The sequence below is a fragment of the Corylus avellana genome, chromosome 6, assembly GCF_965113065.1.
Source record: "Corylus avellana chromosome 6, dhCorAvel1.hap1.2, whole genome shotgun sequence".
NCBI classification, from domain to species: Eukaryota; Viridiplantae; Streptophyta; class Magnoliopsida; order Fagales; family Betulaceae; genus Corylus; species Corylus avellana.
Window position 1 is genome coordinate 21,681,821 of NC_142495.1, and position 14,515 is coordinate 21,696,335.

The following is a 14,515-nucleotide window of genomic DNA, read 5'->3' on the forward strand; positions in this document are numbered from 1 at the left end:
AAAAGAGATTTTCGTCTTTGGAAGACTTATTCTACCAGACATTATATACACTAGTGAGAATGGGATTACAATATAAAAGAAAGGAAACTAATTAATAAGGTCTAGAGTCTAATATCGCATGGAGCAACAGCTAGTATTGCATGATTTAAGGCTTGCTAGTGGCACTTGAGTTATTGTCATTTGTCAAATATACTTGTGATATTTCCAGAAAAAAATAAAAGGAAAAAAAAAAAAAGCAAAAAAGAAAAAATAAGAAAGATAATGGTAGTTGTGGATAAAAACGGTTAGTTAGCCCTATGAGCACGTTCACCGGTGAGAAAAATTTACCTCGACTTCGCTGGGGGCAGTAGAAGTCATTTTTCCATGTAAGATGACAAATATTTGGAAAAAAAACACTAAAAATAGTCTAGAGGTGCTTGTCCCATGTGCTAGAATATAATGAATGCATATTCCTCCTCAATTTCACTTTCATTATGAAGAGTCCCTATTTCAGAAGAGTCAGAAGGCTATCTCTATCTGGCCATTGCCCTAAACATTCAAACACGGCAATCAATCCCTTCTTCCCATAATCATTGGACCAAATAAGGGTCACGAACAATATCTCTCAGTTTGAAGATAAGAAAAATATTATATTTCAACAACTTAATTATGAGAAAGAATACCATGAACACGGGATGATATAGATAGCTAATAATAATAAGGGATAAATGTAAAATTAGTTTTTAAGATTGGCCTAAATTACAAATTACTCCTGTGGTATAAAAAATAATTTATAGGTCCTCAAAGTAGGCCAACATAACAATTAACTTCCTAAAATCAATTTATGTTAAGTAACTTAACAGAATACGTAACTTTTTCACGTCATACCCAATAAAAACGCGACACATATTATTAATTTCTGACTTTAAAAAATGACAACAAAATTTTTTCACATCAGCTAAGATTACACATCATCCCTCATTCTACTTTATATTGCTAAAGTAAATTAACCTAATCTATTCTATCCCTAAAATTTTACTATGTGTATAACCCTCTCTCATTTTCACCTTCCTCGTCATGGTTTGGGAGCATTTTGCGAGAATTTGACCATCACATCTTCTAACCCTTGAAAAATAAATAAAAACAACATTCAAGTTAATAAATTGTGACTAAGTTTTAATTCAAATTAAGTTGAAGAAAATCAGTTTAGTCCATTTATTATAGTGACATTTGTCTTTAAAGCATGAAAATTGATTTCAAGAAATAAACTGTTATTTTGGTCTACCCTGAAGACCTATGAATTATTTTTTATACCACAGAGAGTGATTTGTGATTTAGGCCAACTACATGGACCTCTAAATTATTTTTTATATCTGAGTGTGTGTGATTTATAATTTAAGCTAACCACAATGACCAATTTTGCAATATTTATCCCTTATAATAATAATAACTTCACAAGATTAATATATAAGATCACGAGATTAATATATAAAAAATATTAATTTATTAGATAAGGTATACCATATCTAATAAATTAATATTTTTTCAGAAATTGATTGGTTACTTTTTTTTTTTTTTTTTGGGTAATTATCATTTTTCCCCCCATGAATTGCCACTCGATTACAATATACCCTCATCAATTATTAATTTTACATTACGAACCCATCAAAATATCCTTTCACTACCAAAACCCCATTTCCATCAATTAAGGTCATTAAGTCGGACGGTCAACCCATCACGTGTGCGTAAAGTTGGTAGTTGATGGGGGTATATGGCCGGTAATCGAATGGTAGTTCATGGGGGGAAAGGATAATTACCAAAAAAAAAAATGCATATGCATTCAAGGCATGTGATGCGCACGTGATGGATTGACCATCCGACTTAACGACCTTGACTGTTGAAAGGGGGTTTTGGTAACACAATGGTAGTTTGATGGGATCGTAATGTAAAGTTGTTTGCTGATAGGGGTACATATATGGCCATTGAGTGGTAGTTCATGAGGGGAAAAGATAATTTACAACCCACCCCCCCCCCCCCCCCCCCCTTTTTTTTTCACTAATCAAATTTTAAGAAATTGTTATTTTGTTGTTGAAGTCTAACATATGCAAGTCAGTTTTGATATGAGAAATGATTAGTCTTAATAATTTGTCAATATTTTCTCTATATTCTCCTACAAATTTAATAGATCAAGTATTAGAGTTGTGGGATCTACCATTGACTTATGTAGGGTTTACATAAGTCCACAAATTTAATGGTTAATTTCTAAGATGAGATGAGAAAAATATTAACACCAGTCATTTCTCTTTTCGTATTGCAACGCTTATTTGAATAAATATTGATTTATTAGATATGGTCAATAATCTTATTATATCTTAATCTTATGAAGTTATTATTATTAGCTATCTATATCAACGTGTGTTCTTGGTATTCTTTCTCATAAGTTCTTGAAATATAATATTTTTCTTATTTTCAAACCGAGAGATATTTTTTTGTGATCCTTATTTGGTCAAATAATTATGGGAAGGAGGGATTGATTGCCGTGTTTGAAGGTTTAAGGCAATGGCCAGACAGAGATAGCCTTCTGACACTTCTGAAATGGAGACTCTTCATAATGAAAGTGAAATTAAGTAGGGACTCTTCATAAGCACATGTGCTGGAATATAATGGCTATTCCTACACATCAATTTCACTTGAAGGCAAGTTCGGCAACAGTCATACTAAGGGTGGCCTTTTGTTACTTCTATTTTTCTCAAACTCCAAAATAATTGGGGTAATTATTCTTTCCGCTATGAACTACCACTCGATTACCATATACTCTTATCAACTACCAACTTTACATTACGATTCATCAAACTACCATTTTGTTACCAAAACCCCCTTCCGACAGTCAAGGTCGTTAAGTCGGACGATCAACACATGCCTTGAATGCATATGCAGTTTTTGAGGGGTAATTATCATTTCCCTACATGAATTACCACTCGATTACCATAAACCCCCATCAACTACCAACTTTACGCGTACGTGATGGGTTGACCATCGAACTTAACGACCTTAACTGACGAAAATGGAGGTTTTAGTAACAAAATGGCAGTTTGATGGGATTGTAATGTAAAGTTAATAGTTAATGGGGTATATGGTAATCGAGTAGTAGTTCATGAGGGAAAAGATAATTACAAAAAAAAAAAAATCTCAGTTTCTGTTTATCTTTTTGTTGACTTCTCTTGGATTTGGTTCAATTTTCCAACACAGTCTTTTTTTTTATTATTATTATTTTATTTTTAAACGTAATTACCATTCTTCCGCACATTCTAACTTTGTTAAAAAAAAATTATTCATTTAATTAGTAATTTATATTATGATCCATTCTCTATCATGGTACTATCTTATAAATGGACCTGCAATTATTGTTTTACCAAAAATCTAGTTAGGTGGGCCCTCGGTGTTTCACCCTTTGAAAGTCGGGAGTTGTAAAAATTATGGACGGTTTTTTGGATTAAATTCGGGGAGATTGGAAGGTTGAGATTAGAAAGGGTTGAATTGGAAAATGGGAGTTGGCAGTCGTAGGTGGGCATAAATGCACAGGATTTAGACTCAATGGGTCATTTTGAAGGGGATTGATTCAATGGCTCTTATTGAAGGGGATTGATTAATCAAGGGCCAGAGATGAATGTTATTTTCAAAGGTGCAATAGATGGAGGTGAAAGAGAATGGTATTTGGCACTTAATGTTGATGGAAGAGAGAAAAGAGAGAATAGTATTCCCTCCGGTTTAAAATAGACCGAAGAATATTCAGTTCATAACCAAAATTTTTTCTTAAAAATCTTAGAGCCCCAAATGGGACACTTGTTTCACTAACAAAAAATAATAATAAAATATTATTTCATGTTAAAAAATAATTAAAAAAAAAAAGGAGTAGTTGGCTACCCCATCTTGGCCATAGAGGGTGGTCGGACCACCCCATTTTAGTTGGGGTGGCTTGAGAGCCATCCCCAATGGCCGGCCAAGGTTGGCCGGACCACCTTATGGCCCTTGGGGTGGCCAGACCACCCCAAGGGCCAAACTAAAAAAATAAAAAATAAAAAATTTATTCGGCCCTTGGGGGTGGCCAGACCACCCCCAGCACGGGGGTGGTCCGGCCACCCACAAGAGCCAAACAATTTTTTTTTTTTTTTTTTTTTTTTTTTTTTTTTTTTTTTTTTTAAGATTTGGCCCTTGGGGGTGACTAGTCACCCCATTATTTTTAATTTTTAATTATTTTTCAAATATTTATAATATTTTATTATTATTTTTATTAATAGGACAGATGTCCAATTTATGACCTCAGGATCTCTTGGCCATTAACTGAATACTCTCCAATCCAAAATAGACTGGAGAGGATCCGGATCCAGCAAAGAGAGGATTGAGATTTGAAATTTTTTTAAAAAATGGCATAAATTTCTTCTAAATTAATTTGAAAGAAATTTCATTCAACTTATTTCAATATGAGACAATTAAGTGTCATCTCTCACATATTTTTTTTAAAAAAATTTAAGAGTTATTTATTGACATTTTACTAACTTAAGAACCTATACCTTGATTGAACGATCACTTCCCAAAAAGATCCACTAGCATTAAATTAGTCCATTATGATTTTCTTTTAATTAGGAAAAACCAACAGCTTTAGGTCAAATTCCAAAGCAGTGCTCAATGTTTGAGCGAGGAAGCTAGTACTAAAATTCTTTCTTATCAAAATGGACAAAGTTTTCATTCAACTGGGTTGGAGGAAATTCTTCCAATCTAATCTATAAAAATGACATGTGTCCTTTGAGCATGTGAAAATCACATGTTTTTTTTAATAATAAGAACAATGTTAAAATAAATTGTATTAAAAATTCATGTGCATCTTACATGTTATTAAAAAAAAGGGACACATGTCATTTTTATAGATTAGGTTAAAGAAAATTCATCCAACCCAATTTGAAGGAAAACTTTGTCCTTTAAAAATTACTTAAGTTTCCGACTTATGACTTGACCTCTTTTAGTTTGGACACATCCCACGCAAACGGAAAATACCCAAATGGTACTTTCGAAAATTACCATTGATGGGTTGATTAGATCATCACATTTCATTTACAGTAGTATTAGAGTAGTACCATCAATTTTTACTATAAATTATTTACAAGTTGATATGAAAGTTTATGTGATACTTATAATGTCACTCCTTAAAATATGAATTGTCACGAGACTGTCTATAGTTTACGAATCCAATCTCAATTGGACAATCTTCTGGCATGTCAATTTCACAAAACCAATCTCAATTTACCAAGTCAGCCTTAGATAGAATAGCCTAATAAATGGTGAATTCAGTTGCCATGTATTTAAACTACAAAAGTAAGTCATCAAACAAAATCAAAAGTTTGTTTTCTTTTTGAATTTAGTCGTTGAGTTACCCAGTGATGCCTTCGAATCTTCCACGTGCGAAATCACTCATCTCACGCAAATCTTTTGTTTAAAAAAAAAAAAAAAAATCATTTATAACTTTAATAGGATTTTACATTTACCAAGGCTCTAGCTACAAGCCTACGATCTACGCCTAGAAGAAGGGGAAAAAAAAAAAATTAGGAATAAGCACATATATATTTTGGTTTTCACATTAAACATTCAAAATTAAATATTTAAATTAGGATAATTAAATTCTCTTTATCAACCATGTTACATTAATAGGACACGACTTAATAGTGATTCAGCAAATAAAGACTCTACACATGAGAAAATAATTTTTTGGACAAACAACTTTTTCTGTGGACCCATTAATCATGGATTCGGAAATGAAACCGTCAAACTTGTATATACCTATATATATGAGAGGCCTTTCCCTTCGGTGTACACTGGTTTATTATATAGTTACAAAATAATGAAACAATTTTTGTCAAGAATGGAGTGGCCTAGTTTTGTGAAAGCTTTGCTGTGGGGTTTACTTGTGTTTCTTCAATTTCATCAGCACAGAGGCTGCTTCCATGAAGAGGATTGCTCTGCTTGAGCTGAAGGCGTTTCTGAAATCCAATATTATTCATGCAGATGTTCTTCCCTCATGGATGGACGACGCAAAGAGTGATTGTTGTCGTTGGGAGAGGGTCACGTGCAACTCCACCAACTCTCACGTCATCAACCTTTCCCTCTACAACTTAAACCATGATCCTAATTACTATGAAAATCGTGATCACTATTATATCATTCCAGATGAAGATAGTTATTATGAGAACCGTTGGTTGCTAAACGTGTCAATGTTGGTGCCATTGAAGGAGCTAAAAAGTCTTAATCTATCCGCCAATTCAATTGGTGGTTGCCTACCAAATGAAGGTATGTTCTCTCCCGCCCCTCTGCTTTTCCTTTCTTATGCATACATACCACCGACCCCCTCCATAAAAAACAGGGGCAGATCGAAGAATTATATTATGAACGTCTTTATTCTACCTAATTCCCTCCACCCAAAAAGAAATAAAAAGCTAAAAGATTTCCTTGAGCCCTTTTGTTCTCTTGGGTGATAAAATTAAGAATTGCAGGGGTCGAATTTACCTCTTTAATTACAAATATTAATTTATAAAGTTTTATAATTGGTATTTTCTGTTGAATCACGGGTGTCCCGCGTGATTCTGAATTATATTAATAATTACAGCCAGGGGTCGGACCTTCTTCAGCCTTGGAGTTGGAGTATACACATATATATTGTCAGTCTGAATGATTAAGCATCACATTTTACTGATGTTGTTGTCTGTGAATTTGATAGTGCTTGGATAAATTCCACTCCAAGAGGGACCATATTGATGGAAAAAAAGTGAAAGACCTCCAGAAAAATAAAATGAGATCAGGAGGCCTTTTGACAAGCTACGAGGTCTCTTTTTACAATAAAGCTATATATGTGGTTACAATGTCATAAAGACAAATATAAAAATCTTATAATCAAGTCATATTTATAACTTCAATATTCACTAACTCATGTCTAAACTTCAGTTATAGAATAGATTTGCTCCAAGCAGACTCAATCTAATACATAGGTAACTCATATTCCTAACTTTGATTTTCTCGGTCAAGGGAGTAAAACCCTCACACCGAAACTAATCCTCTTCGACTCAAAGGTCCGGATAAAAACTTTCACCCCAGAGATTGCTCATGAAAGTATATCTAAGGAGAAGCCAAACCCTTATTCAAAAAAAATAAATAAGCCAGCAAACAGCTACAACAACCGGGGCAAGGGAGGCGAAGTGCACTGGCCGGCGTGTGATGGACGAGATGGAGCTGTTTTGCGCCAATGGGCAGCTGAGGAGCCAGGGAGCACTGTTGGCCAACACGTGGTTGAGCGAAACCAGTTAAGTAGACTAGATCTAGATTTGAAAAACTAGATCTAAAGCCCAACTGATTATGAGGAGGAGAAGAGCGGTGCAGCACGGTGGAGGACGAATTGAGGCAGGGCAGCATAGCTAAGGGGAGAGGGAGGAAAGAAGAGGGGAGTAAGGGGGAGGGGAAAGGAGGAAGCAAGAGCGCCCTCCTCTCCACAGGGTTTTTAACCTTGAAGTTATTAAAAAATTAAAGTTAAAACATATATGAAAACATATAACCTTGAAGTTATTATAAAAATAAAATTTCCTACTTCCCTCTCCTCCTATCCTTTTTCTGTATTTTCCTTCACCCTCTACACTTCCAAGTAAACCATTGGATAATTTCCATGTTAAGTAAATCCACAATACTTAAAAATGAAATGAAAGCCATATAATGTAAAACTAGATTACTATTGCATTCCATTAGACGAATGGTCATGGGTTGTTACACATATACGTACTGAAGTCTGAAGGCATGCATGTATTGTATGAATATTTTAGAAGTATAGTTCAAGAATTATGTAGCGAACAAACGCCGTTGACAATTAGCATCATTTGTTTAATTAATTTTCCTCATTCAACCAGTAACTTTTTCTTTTTCTCTTCTGTAGGATTTGAGAAGATGTCAGGCTTAAGGAATCTGAGAATTTTAGACCTTGGTTATAACTACTTTGATAATAATAGTATTCCACAGTCTTTGGGTGCAGTAACATCGCTTGAAACTTTGATTCTTACTCAGAATAAGTTGCAAGGATACTTTCCTGCTCAAGGCGATTTCTTCTATCCTATATCTTACGAGAGGATTTATAGTTTGATACATTGATTCCACTTGGTTCTTACTAATTTTCATTTATCTTTAATTTGAAATGCAGAGTTAATTGCATTGAGAAACTTGAACAAGCTAGATATAAGCTGGAACTACTATAATGGTTCCCTACCACTGCAAGGCAAGTTTTCTGTCATGGAGAGAGTAGTTTAACCGCGGGTTAGACGCATCAATCATAAGGTTCAAGAGCATGAATATCAATTTGAATGGATCACTCCGAAAATTTTTATCGAGTTGCTTTTGAAATTTTTGTATTGAAGCATATATATATATGATGGAATTCTTTTTTGGTCTTCCAATAATGTTCTTCCAGGTTTTGAAAGGCTAGTACTACTTCGCAAATTGGAGATATTGAACCTTGGTTATAGCATTATAGCATCTTTAAGTGGACTTATGTCCCTTAACGCATTGAGTCTTGCAAGGAATTCTTTCGAACTTTGGAATACATTGGAAGCTATTCTACTATTATAGCCGGCCTTTTTCCCTTTATATTTATTATTATCATTTCAAATCTCTCTTTAATAGTACTTATTCCATGATTATGTTCACATATTTATTATCTATTGATGGCATGCATGCATGTATTGTAGAATTATTCATCACATATAGAGAACAAATTCTGTTGAGGGCACAATTTGATACCTTCCATTGTGCGTACTTCTTACTAATTTTTATTCGAATGCACAATTTGACAAGTGCTCTATAATCATAGGTTATAAGCATCAATCATAAGGTTCAAGCTAGAGTATGAAAATCGACACACTTAAGTTTGAAATTTTCAATTACTTCATAACCATTTTACAACACATCTTTCATATTTATATTAAACTACTTATTTATTTTATGACACAAGTCACAATTTTCTCCACCTGCATTCAATCCTCTGTTTTGTTTTTTATTTTTTTCAAATTTTTACTTCTCAAAGATTTTAGGAAACGTTATATAGATTTCTTCCCCACGCAAAATAATGGAAAACTATACCATATTCTTCTTTGTTCCAATTTATACATAAATCTATCTTAATTTTTTTTTTACCAAAAATAGAAAACCACCTAATAGGCTATAAAGTTTGCGATCAAAAGAATATAATTTCAATTACAACTGCAAGTGTAGGGTTGGGATGATGTTTATTGTATCTCAATCAATCACTAATATTCAATGCAAAAATCCTAAATTGTTAAGGTTCCATATGTTGTTATTAGTATTGCAGGTAGTCTACCCTACACGATAACAAATGCAAAATAGAAGCCACCCAAGTAGCTCATAGAAGATAATTACAAAAGCAGTGTAAAACATTATGAGATTGTATTGCTACATCGATCCCATTTTGTTGATGTTGACTTGAATCACAACAATTGTTCTTGGATGTCCATCATGTCGGAAATATGCAAAGAAAGTTGTGTGAAGCATGAAATGCATCAGTGTGTTTCCCTAGGTGCATTATAATCAACATTACATATCAGTTATGGTTTCTTGTTGACTTTAACAGTAGAGTAGCCAAATTTGTTTAAGCTATAAAACGCTATTTTTCTTCTAAACACTGCAAATTGCATAGTTTTGATTTTAATAGATCTATTACAGGTTTGGAAAGCTTGTCAAGATTGAAAAAACTAGAAACCTTAGATCTTAGCAGCAATTCATTCGACAAATGCATCATTGAGTCATTGAGCGCAGTCAAATCCCTTAAGAATTTGAATCTTGCTTCGAATCTGATAGGAGGATCCTTTCCTGCCAAAGGTATATTGATCTTCCGTATTACTTATAGAAACTTCCACTATTCATGTTTGAAATTTTCTATGTTCTGTTTAACAATGCAGAATTATCAGCTTTTGAAAATTTGGAGAAGTTGGATTTGTCTTGGAATAATTTTGAAGGCCCCCTAACAATCCAAGGTAATCAGCCAAACTAAAGTTTGAGGGATAAATGTAATCTTTGTCCTTGTGGTTTGAAATTTTGACAAATAGCTACCTTAGTTTTTTTTTTTAAAAAAATGATTAAACACTCTTTGAGATAAGCACAAAAGACAAATTAGTATCTGCATTTAAAAAAGTTGGCTGAATCCATTAATGTGCTACATCACTACCATTCACACTGTAACAATATATGCCACTTTCAAATAAAAAAGAAAGTACTAAAAAGTATTAAAAACAATGAAACTAAGCAAGCCACTAAGAATACCTTGTTCCATCGGCGAATCATATGCCATCTAGCTAGAACCTAATATCTTTTTCCCCTCTTTCTCATAGTGCCCAAAAAACTCTCTGGATAGTACTCAAAAGCTTTCAAGAATTTTCCAGTCTTCTTGAGAAGCTCGTTACGCTTAATCTCACCATTCCCATTGACTGCGTCAAGCTTAATTTGTTGATTCAATATATATCATCGTGAAATCTGAAAATAAAAATCGAAGGGTCGGATCTTCCATGTCTATTGGGATTTTATCAAATGGCCCAATTCATCATCTGAAGTCGTACATATTGAATTGTTCCATTTTCTATCAAAGTCAACTACTTCACTCTCAGGATAAACCATTGTACCATTATAACTCTCATTTCAGCTTTTTTGCTGTGTCAGATGCCATTTGAAGACTCAAGTGGCCTGTTTTCTTCTTTAACAAAACTCCTTTGTCCTTGTCTAATTTTTTTCTTTTCTATTCGTCTATGCTCTCCCAGCATCATCAGCTCCTTTTCCAATGTCATGGTAAATGTGCATAACAGTTGGGTTTGATTCGTCATTCTGCGTTTTAGGGAACGAGAGTGAATCTTTGTTGGTTTCCTGATGTTCTTTCCTCAAGCCATACCTTGCTTCTGCCGCACTCGCTTTTGGAGCTTTGGTCTCTTCCGCAAATGAATGGTTCGTGGTTTCTTTTGGTTTTTAAATGGCAGCGGTTGCTAGTTGGACAAACACGAGGACATAATTTTCTCAAGCATAGTACTTCATTAACGGTCTCCCTTTTAATAGAAGGGTAATAAAGAGAATTACTAATGCAAATTGGACTCTTAAATCATCTACATACCTGACCGACCGATTAGGACTAGGACTCTTAATTCATTCTAATCATCAACTAAGAGCTTGTTTGGGATTGTGTTTGATAAATAGAGTTTTAACTCAAAAAGAGCTTTTGAACAAAAGCTTTAGTTTTAAGCTTTTGCTGAAAGTGTTTTTTGGTCATTTCTAGGCTTTTTGAACCTTTAAAATCGCTTTTAATTTTTTTACCAAACGAGTACTATTTTCTTCAAACGGATTTTTTTGAGTGTTAAAAGCACTTTTAGGCCCCTCAAACATAATCCTAAACATGCCCTAAAACAATTTGGTAATCTAATTTCAACGCTAAAATAAGTTGCAATCGAAATTGAATTTCTATTTATTATTAGTCGGTATGCCATTTTAAATATTTTATTGACACTATCTCTCTTCACTTGTAGTAGGTTTGTCTAATTCCAGTATTTCTCCATATATCGGGGCACTATCTTCTTTAAAGGCTATATCATTAGCTTACGGTTTTCTCAATGGCACTCTTCCAAAAGGTAAGAATCGACTAGAAAATCAAGTGTTTGCAAATCATTAGTCTTTCCAATCTAATAAATTATCTACAATTGATTAAAAATGTGAGATAAGGTGAATTGAAGGACCATGGCTGATTTAACTCAGCAATTGACCATTCACTTTCTTTTTTCTTTTTCTTTTTTCTTTTTTCATTTTGAAAAACCCATATTTAAAACCTGATTTTTCTTGTTGATTCTTAGAGTGGAACATAGTTAAGATAGACATTTCTAATGTTATTCCTTTTGACAGATTTGTGCTCACTCAAGAAGCTTCAAGAGTTGGATCTTTATGATAATCTCTTTGAAGGGATCCTTCCAACATGCCTAAACAATTTGACATCTCTTAGATTGTTAGATATATCTAGGAATCGATTCATTGGAAACATCTCTTCATATTTGATAGCCAGCCTCATATCACTTGAGTACATTGATCTCAGTTATAACCAATTTGAGGGTCTATTCCAATTCAACATATTTGCTAATCACTCTAAGCTTAAGGCGATTCTATTAGCGAGTGAAAACAACAAGCTTGAGATAGAAACTGAAATATCTACGGGTTGGGACTTCTCATTTCAGTTAATGATACTTGTGCTATCTAACTGTAATTTGAACAAGCTCACAGGAAACATTCCCAAGCTTCTCCTTGACCAACGCGAATTGGAAATAATTGATTTGTCTCACAATAACATGAATGAAAGCTTCCCTATTTGGTTGATTGAAAACAACACAAGACTACGAGAGCTAAATCTTCAGAATAATTCTTTCATGGGTAAATTTCATTTGCCACCAAATCGATGCAAGAGTATTATGTATATGGATGTCTCTGACAATCACTTAGGTGGGCAACTTCAAGAGAATATTGGAAAGATAACTCCAAACTTAAAATATCTAAATCTATCTCGAAATCATTTTGAAGGTTATCCTCCATCCTCAATTGTTCACAAGAGTCATTTGCAGCAGGATTTGGACTTGTCCTTTAATGATTTCTCGGGAAAGGTACCAACAAAATTGATTGCTAGTCGCACCAACTTGATTAGTTTGAAGTTATGCAATAATCAGTTCAGAGGATTTGATCTACCGGCTGCACCTTCTAAAGAGTTTGGATGGTCTGAAATGGGGTTTTTGGATATTAGCAACAATAAATTGTCAGGAATGATTCCTAGATGGATAGGAAACATGACAAGTTTGCGAAGTCTTGTAGTGAGTAACAATTCTTTTGAAGGTCAGATTCCTTGTGGACTACCAAATTCCCTGCAATTAGTAGACCTTTCTCATAACTCACTTTCGGGATCGTTACCTTCTTGCTTGAATCTACAGAATATTGAGCACTTGTATTTGCAAGGAAACAAACTTACAGGACCTATACCAAAATCTATTTTCAATTCATCGTCTCTTTTGACATTGGACCTTAGAGATAACAACTTTTTTGGCAGCATCCCTTATCAAATCAGTGCACCTCCTAACTTAAGAATACTTTTGTTGGGGGGAAACAATTTCAGTGGTATAATTCCAAATCAACTATGTTGGTTAAAGAAGATAGGCATAATGGATCTTTCCAAGAACTCTCTTTCTGGAACAATACCGCACTGCTTTCACAACATGTCCTTTGGAAAACTATATGTTAATGATTTTCTCTATGGATCATATAGCGGCGTTCTAATTGGTGCGACCTTGCAAGTTGGTTCCACATTCCAAATGCTCTTCGAATGGAATAGTGGAAGAGATTACATAGACATAGTATATCGTCAACAAGTTGCGGTTGAATTTGTAACAAAATACAGGTCTAACTCCTTCCATGGTGACATCCTTAATTACATGTCTGGATTGGATTTGTCATGCAACAAGCTAACAGGTAGAATCCCACAAGAACTAGGAGAGCTATCTTCAATTCTTGCATTGAACTTGTCTTACAATCAATTGACAGGTTCCATTCCACAAACATTCTCAAATTTGACCAAGTTGGAGAGTTTAGACCTTTCTCACAACAAATTGAGTGGAAAAATTCCTTCGGAATTGATTGATCTATACTCTCTAGAAGTGTTTACTGTGGCTTACAACAACTTATCGGACAAACTTCCAGACATGAAAGCACAGTTTGGAACATTTGAGAAGAGTTGTTATGAAGGAAATCCATTTCTTTGCGGAGAACCATTAGATAATAGCTGTACTAGAGAGGACGAGTCACATCCATCACCAACAAAATCTTCAAATGCAAGTGAAGGGCAATGGTATGAAGTAGATCCTCAGGTTTTCTTTGGAAGCTTTATTGGATCTTATATTATTTTCTCCTTGTGTAGCTTTGTCTTCTTTATATTCATCCTTATTGTCAACAATGGTGCGTTAATTTAATTGAAGATTTGAAGTACCGATGTTATTATCCTGTTTTTGATACCTTAAAAAGATTGTCAAACTGTTTAGAATCTTAGATATATTGAGATTCCAAGGACATCTTTGGTGGTAGTAATCATTGCCGTACATTTGATTATGAATAATGGTTATTGTGGTTTAATATAAGACAAGGTGTTCACTTGCACTTGCTTTCTTCTGTATTGTAATTCTTGTCATTTGATGATGGATGTTGTTCTTATAGCTAAAAATACTATTAATAGTATGAATAAACTTGTTTTTCAACACATGTGATTTGTGGATACATTTCTAATCGGAAAACCATTTATTATATTTGGAAGTGTAACTTGCAACTGTGCAAAAAGCATCGATTTGTCTAATCCTTTGCATTAGAAGAAACAAAATTGGTACTCGAACCCAAATTTGATACTCCAACTTGTGACTTAACTTTCAAGACAGTGATCGAC

At 34.0% G+C, this 14,515-nt stretch overlaps 1 pseudogene across 1 annotated transcript; it reads left to right on the forward strand.

The window, feature by feature from the left end:
• Positions 1–5,867: 5,867 nt before the first annotated feature.
• Positions 5,868–14,223, forward strand: LOC148585022 (cuscuta receptor 1-like; annotated as a pseudogene). Its single transcript, XR_015912712.1, has 6 exons — positions 5,868–6,318; positions 7,946–8,104; positions 8,207–8,606; positions 9,740–9,897; positions 9,978–10,052; positions 11,953–14,223. The product of XR_015912712.1 is annotated as a cuscuta receptor 1-like (transcript).
• The last annotated feature ends 292 nt before the right edge of the window (positions 14,224–14,515 follow it).